General features: G+C 38.2%; 1 long non-coding RNA gene across 1 annotated transcript in view; it reads left to right on the forward strand.

Annotated features, from left to right (window-relative positions):
* The first annotated feature begins 6,180 nt into the window (after positions 1-6,180).
* LOC109320369 overlaps positions 6,181-7,364 on the forward strand; it is an 11,453-nt gene continuing 10,269 nt past the window's right edge. The window contains exon 1 of the long non-coding RNA XR_002103786.1: positions 6,181-6,192. This is a non-coding gene — a long non-coding RNA (uncharacterized LOC109320369). The remainder of the gene's footprint in view (positions 6,193-7,364) is intronic.

Here is a 7,364-nt window from a genome sequence, read left to right on the forward strand (position 1 = left end):
AGTAGTAAATAATTGTCTGCAGGCAAAGTACAGAGTGTGCACATAAGAATTTAATGGTATGAAATAAATTGAATTAACTATAGGTTGCAGATTATTTGCTTCATTTGTACCATGAATACAAGTACTGCTGAGTAGAATTCTTACACACTTTGCAAGTATAGTAGTAGGTAATGAGAAACCATAATACCACTAATGACAACATATACAGAGCTCCACTCCTTACTCAAGAAGGAATCCGAGTGGAAACAACCATCCTCAGCAACTGTCACAGCTTTGCTTTATATTCTTTACTCAGCATCTTCAGAGAATGGTGAAGTGAGGAAAAATGAGAAGTTTAATGTCCTCTCTAACATTTTAAGGAACAGTATCTTGTGAAAGTTTCATCGTCGTTAGGCTCATAGCTCATTACTCATGTGTCTTTGCTACAGGTCAGCACATGCAAGACTAGCAAAAAGGTCTGAATCTTGACAGGGTAGGTGAGCATGATATGATAGCAATGTCGGAGACTGTAAGGCTAAAACTAGTTAATCTAAGAAAATAGCCTGGAATGTACAGTTAGAGAGGAATTATAGTGTTTCATTCTCTAGTTTTTCATTGTCTACAATGTAATTACTGGACAGAAACAGAAAAGAAAAAATTGGGTGTTCCTGTCACCTAAAAGGGAATAGGTAACGTTTATATAGCTGGAAGCTGGCACTCCAGAACCATTGTTTAAACACGAATAGTTAAATTATATTTTACCTCCATAAAAGCATGACATGGAAAGTTTGAGTCAACCAACACTGCTCAGATAGTGGCTTGAACTCCAGTACTTTGTTGTGCTTGAAGAAACTTAGGGCATTTACACATACTTTGGGAGATCCACTGCTTCAGAGCAGACTTGATTAATCGAGTCTGCTCCTCATGCACATTGATGTGAACTTCGCTGCACCGAGTACAGTTGTATAAGCAGCAAAATGTGCACCAGCACACAGCAAATGGCGGTGGTGTGCTTTTGAACTAAAACACCTTCTATGTATTTTAGTTCAAAAGCACACTGCTACCATTTTCTGAGTGCTGATGAGCATTTCACCACTTATACAACTGCAAGCAATGCAGCTCTGGGCACTTTTCGAAAAGCCCAGTGCTGCAATGCTTACATGTGTACAAATGCCCTTTAAGTCTGTCTTAGTGAAATGATACCACATGTAAGTAGGGGTGGGGGAAGGAGTCAAAGGCTTGTTTATGGATACTGATAGTGCAAAGAAAAATAAGGAACCTGCTCATTATCAAGTTGTTGTCAAAATAATTCCAATGCCCAGTCAAGTTTGTGTGGGATAAATAGAACCTGCTATTTATTGATACCTATTCAACAGAAATCTCTCTATCATCAGAAATTACAAAATTACATTGGAAATAACCCCTACTGGCTATATTAAAGACTGTTAATTCTAGCACATACCAACATGCCAAATTCTAATCACAACAACAGGGGTATAGATTGTAGTTGTGTTGTTTTAAGGACATCGGCAGACAAGATTCTTTGAGTGAATCTGATATCTTTTGTTAGACTAACTTTAATAGCTAGAAAAAATTTTCTTAGCAAGCTTTCAGGTTTAAAAACCCTTCATCAGGCTGAGGAAGCATCTGCAGTTGGTGCGTGCTCTTCCTGAATGGAATGACTAGTAAAGAAGTCAGAGGCTGGTATGCATGCAAGAAAGGCAGTCAGTGAAGATGTAATACCATATTGCATACAAAGGAAACATTTCCCCTCCACCCCTTTTTTTGGGGGGGTGATGCATTCAATTTGATAAAAAGGGAAGGGAAATCAGTAGAAGTGCTACCAGCAGTAACAAAAATAATTCATTATTTATACGCTAGAGCAACAAGACCTAACAGTGTTCTTTGCTCCCCATGGAATATTTTCTTGTCCAGTATCTTCCAAAGTCAAGCATTGTTGAAAAACCCTTGCATTATCTGCCACAGCCCAAGACTATTTGCTCCACTTGATTTTATGACTAACAATATTTATTCAAATGCCTATGTCTCCTAAGATTCAGGAGTTGGTAAGCACAGAAGCTATGAATTAAGAAGTCTCCTTGAGAGCAGAATTAATTTATTTTAAGATGCTATTCCATTCCTGTGGTCTCCTATCAAACTCATGTACAGAGCTACTTATCTAAAATTGGGGATGAATCCAAGAGTTGGTCAGCAAAATTGGAGGATTTCCAAATTCCTATTTGGACATTTTTGCCTGTAAACTACCCAGTTCTCTTGTGAGCTCAATATATTTTACATGCTATATCCCGAAAAGGAGAAAAACTTTCATTTGTTTTAAATTGTTTATAAACATGTACGATTTTTTTTATTGTTCCATTTAACAAGTACTTTTGCATTGGCTCTCTCTAAGGAACTGCCTTTTTTTGTTCTTGCTATGAAATAATAGTTTTGCCACCAAAATACTAAAGAAATATGGCTGTGACAGTCACAGTGGGAAGAATCACCACTGGTTTGTAGTTGGTTACCATTTAAGAGTACTGTGCTTGGTAGAAAAAATAGCTTTGGCCTTTTTTAAAAAGAAAAAAAATGTGCTAAATTATGTTCTTCCTACCAAGGTCTCAGAATCAGTGTCATAGTTAATAAATTAATGCCTTCATCCATGAGTCTTAAAGAGCTTTAAAAGCAATACATTAAAAGTTGTACCACCACCACAAAACAGATGAAGGATTGATTATGTAGGTAGCTCACTAAGGTACTGCAATGCTGCCCCTTGACAGCAGTTCACTATAGAACTGAAAGGGAAGAAGAATCTTGTATCCAGCTGAAACTGCAAGGGAAATTCAGGAAGACAGAATGCAATTATCTGAGATAGCATCCTGGCCAGGATGCTAAGGTTATAGAATGGGAACTTTAATGATCATAGTAGTGCCCTTTGTGAAGTAGAAGAGCCAGGACTCAGGTGCAGGAAATACAAAGAATCCTCATTCAGGATGCAAAACACAGCTTGTCTTCATACTCCAGCTTGCACACTGCAGCACAAACTTTTTTGCTCTCTAATGAGTGTGGGTTGGTTTGTTTGTTTGTTTCAAGAGCCTGTCATTGTAATACCTAAGGGCCATATCCAAAAAAATAGGCATTTCGGTGATGAAAATGGATTTAGGGGCCTATATTCTGCCCCTAGATGTGAAGTTATGATCCTGGCTATGCCTCAACTCACGCTTCAACAAATTTCCTATCAACAAAGTCTCTGGTAAACTTTCTTAAAGCATGTTTTACATATACTGGCAACCTGTTCTGAAATATATATACTGGAACATACATGTAAACTGAAATCTGTGGCCAGAGCACTAGCTACTACAGCACTCACCAATGGACCTGCATTGCATAATCATGCAACATCAGCTCAATTTCTGGCCTCAGATAGGAAAATGTGATAGTCACCAACCTATCTGATCTAAAAGATGCCACTTCCACGTCACAAAGTCCCATAATACCTGTTACATGGGAAACTGATTAAAAAAAGACTCATCTCATGACTTCATGCTGTTCCTAAATACTCCTTGGTTGACTCATCCTTACCCAATGCTATTCTGCTTGTGAAATGTAATGGTAGTTATAGCACAGTCTGGTGCATCCACAGATCATGACTCTCCTATGTAAAACTTTCAGTTCATTTTATTTTGCCTTGTGACAACATCTCATATGAAAACATATGTTCTGGCAGACTACTCTGGGAAAACCCCAAATCTGTATCATAAAACTCAATTTTCAAGCTCTGGTATTTCTCATATTGAATTTACATGTCATGAAATATTGTAGTCAGCTTTTCATTAGGCTTCACTTACAACTTCTCTCATCATAAAAATGCAGAGGAAAAAAATTTACAAAGAAACAAAATGCTTTCAACATGCTCTGTGAGCCAACTTACTCCAAAAAGAGTATTTGGCATGAAGTATCAGAGCAAAGTACGTGATCAGTCAAAATTCAGAAGGCAAAGTGAGCTTGAGCACACTTGTTGCTTGAAAACAATGAGGATTGTGCTGGTGTGCACTGCTAGCATGAGAGCTCTGCAAAGCTTTATTCTGTGGGCAATCATGACGCCTTTTGCAGCTACTGGGATCAGTCGTTTTTCTACCCTCCCTACAGGGTGCATTCCTCCCCAGCTGGCCTTTCCATCTACCTAGTGTAGAAGTGTGCTGGGCCAGTGGTGTTGTCCTCTCCCCACTCCTCAGAAAGGTGAGCATGCACAGTAAACATTTATCTTAAATAGTTCTTGCACAGCACACTCCTCCCTGAAATCACTAGAAGTCCTCCCCCTCATTCCTTACACAACATTGTACATAGGTTAGCCTAGAAAACTTTACAGCCCTTCCTCCTTGCAAGAGGTGGTTTTCTGATGTTTGAATGCCTATTGTAAATATAATGAGTTTGTGTTCTCAGTTACATAACACTCCTATTGTACAAGTTTAATCTAATGACTTGTCGGATGCAATAAGAGGAGTGGTACAGCATGGCACATCACCAGCACAGCAAAGTATTTAGGAGTGCACAAACTGTTATGATAAATTATTTTCTTGACTTCTTGGATTACAATGTTACTTTTACCTGGCATTTTTGGGAATTGGAACTTAATGAACTTTTGAAGAACCGCAATATGGGTGGTTGCTTCCAATGAATCATCATGACAGAATCTGCTTTCATAAGAAGACTACTTTTTCTTTATAGAGGACAATAAATTTAGCAAGCATTCAATCCTGGTTTTGTTTATTATTATGATGAGCTTAACACTAGTTTTGCTAATTACCACTGCAGTGGACCAGATAACCTACAGTATTTTTACTAACAGATGTGCCTTAAATATAAAATTATAAAATTGTAGGACTAAAGAACTAGAAGGTAGAAAAGTTTCCTATTTTGAAACTTTTTCTGTTTTCCAGAAAAGTCAGACTATTAGACTTCAGAACCAAGTACAACACACGATTCTAGTCAATTCTCAGCTCAGCTATTTACTCTTTATTTATTAGCTTGGACTAGGAAACGGAGGTATAATGTAAAATTGGCCTTAGTGATAAGAAAAGAAAGTGGTTACAGCAATACTTCAAAAACCTTAGTGCACTTGAACCAAGTTTGTTTTTTGTTCTCTGAATATTTATGTGGCAGTGGCTTAGCCACTACTGGGAAGTGATCTCCATGATTCTCATCATGTTTTCCTTGTGTTAATATTTGAAGACAAAAAACAGCACATTTTTCGTTCCCTTTTCAGACTTTTCAGTTTTATCCTATTTATCCCTGAAAGACAGAGACTACTGTGCAAATATTTTGACTAGGATAAAAAGGAAACTATTTCCTAATCCTAATGCCAGTACAAGACCTAACCTAGTGCTAGTAATACAAGCCATTAGTTTGAATCCACATACACAATATCTGAATGTTGTGTGAAACTAAAATGCTAAATTAAGAGAAAATATCCTCCTTTATAAGCACATTTAATGTTCTGCAGACACTAACAGCTGCTTTTTTCAATTCCTAAAAAATTATATCAGTGTTTATTAATGACTAAACATCCAAACATACACCATTCATTTGATTTATTTATAAGTTTAACCTTTTGCAAATAAGCCAATGATTTCAATAAAGTGTATTCTGTATGTTATATATTTATGTAGCACCTACAGTTTTGCTTCACAGGATAAATAGACACACAAAAACCCCTACCAGACCATTTTACAGACTAACTGTGGATATAATACAGTAAGTAAGAGAACAATAGAGAAGGATTGGGTAAGGAAAGGCAACATATAGTTATTCAGTTTTGGAATGAGATGGGATAGGGAAAAGAAATAATATAAAAAGCAAAACTCTGCTTGTTTCTCCATAAGATTTTCTGACCAGTTTTCTTATATACACATTATAGTGCCAATAAGGTTCTCTCCCTCTCGCACATTGTATCAATTTATAAATAAATGTACACAAAAATGCATACCTATATAATTGAATATATCTATAATGGTTTAACTTAGAAGTACCATAAAGGTTATGATCTTTCTCCAAAGCAGTGCCACAGAACAGCTGCTGAAAACAATGGTGTGCACAGAAGAACGCTAATGACCTAGGGAGCATGAGACAACAGTCACTAAGCCCTTATTTCATTTCAAGCCATATGGTTGCACAGTGAACACCCAGAAGATACATCCTTATTCATTAGGATTCAGTGTCACTGAAATCCTGTCTGGCCATCTCTCAAAAAGCCTTTAGTTTTATCCCCCAAAGACCTTTTGGAAATTGAACTTCTTGACCCTATACTGCCTCCTCCAATCAGACACATCATTCCGGTTATCTGCTACCTGAAGAGGTGCCACTAAGCCAAAGCCATTATATATAGATTCTGAACATCATAATGGAAAACAAAATTAATTTTTTTTTTTTTTTTTTACTCAAAACCTATTGTGGAAGAGAGGATAGGCTTTTCCTGAAGTTTTAATACAAGTGTATACATTTAAAACATAAAACATCATTTGACTACTTAGGGTATGTACAAGTGTTACATTGTTACATTTAGGTCAACCTAACCAAGATTAGCTCAATCTAAATGCCTGGCCTTCCAGGCATTCACAGAGTTCTTAAATCAGCTAAAAATGGCATGCCTTAGGAACTAACTTAACTCCTCTGACTACTTCCCTGCCAGACTGGGAAACACCCTCACCCCCTGCAGATGCACCAGCCCCCTCCCTTCCCCAAGTTACTTACCACAGGACGTCTGGGATTGTGGATTAAAGTAAGCTACCTAAACCTAAACTGCACCCTGTGAATACTTTATAACACCCTTTGGGGGGCGGGGGGTGTACACACACACACAGAGAGCAATATATCAAATTCCAATATACAAAATTAGGGGTGGAAGGGACCTCAGGAGTTCATTTACTCTAACCCCATGCTCAAAGCAGGATCATCCCCAGCTAGATCATTCCAGCCAAGGTTTTGTTGAACTGGGCTTTAAAAATCTCCAAGGATGGAGATTCCACCACCTCTCTAGCTAACAACTGGGGGACTGTGGTGTTGACACCAATACAGTCAATTGGGTCACCAACTGGCTGGAGGGCTGCACCCAGAGTGTGGTGGTGTATGGGTCATTTTTAACCTGGAGGGATGTGGGCAGTGGGGTTCCGCAGGGCTAGGTCCTTGGGCCTACACTATTCAACATCTTCATCAGTGACTTGGACGAGGGGGGAAAAAGCACCCTGTTCAAATTTGCTGATGACACTAAGATGTAGGGGGATGTGGGCATGCTAGAAGGGAGGGATAGGCTACAATCAGACCTAGACAGGTTACAAGGGTGGGCGGATGAGAATAGGATGGTATTCAACACTGACAAGTGCAAAGTGATG

Source organism: Crocodylus porosus, unplaced genomic scaffold (genome assembly GCF_001723895.1).
Source record: "Crocodylus porosus isolate Cpor-Errol unplaced genomic scaffold, CroPor_comp1, whole genome shotgun sequence".
Lineage (NCBI taxonomy): Eukaryota > Metazoa > Chordata > Crocodylia > Crocodylidae > Crocodylus > Crocodylus porosus.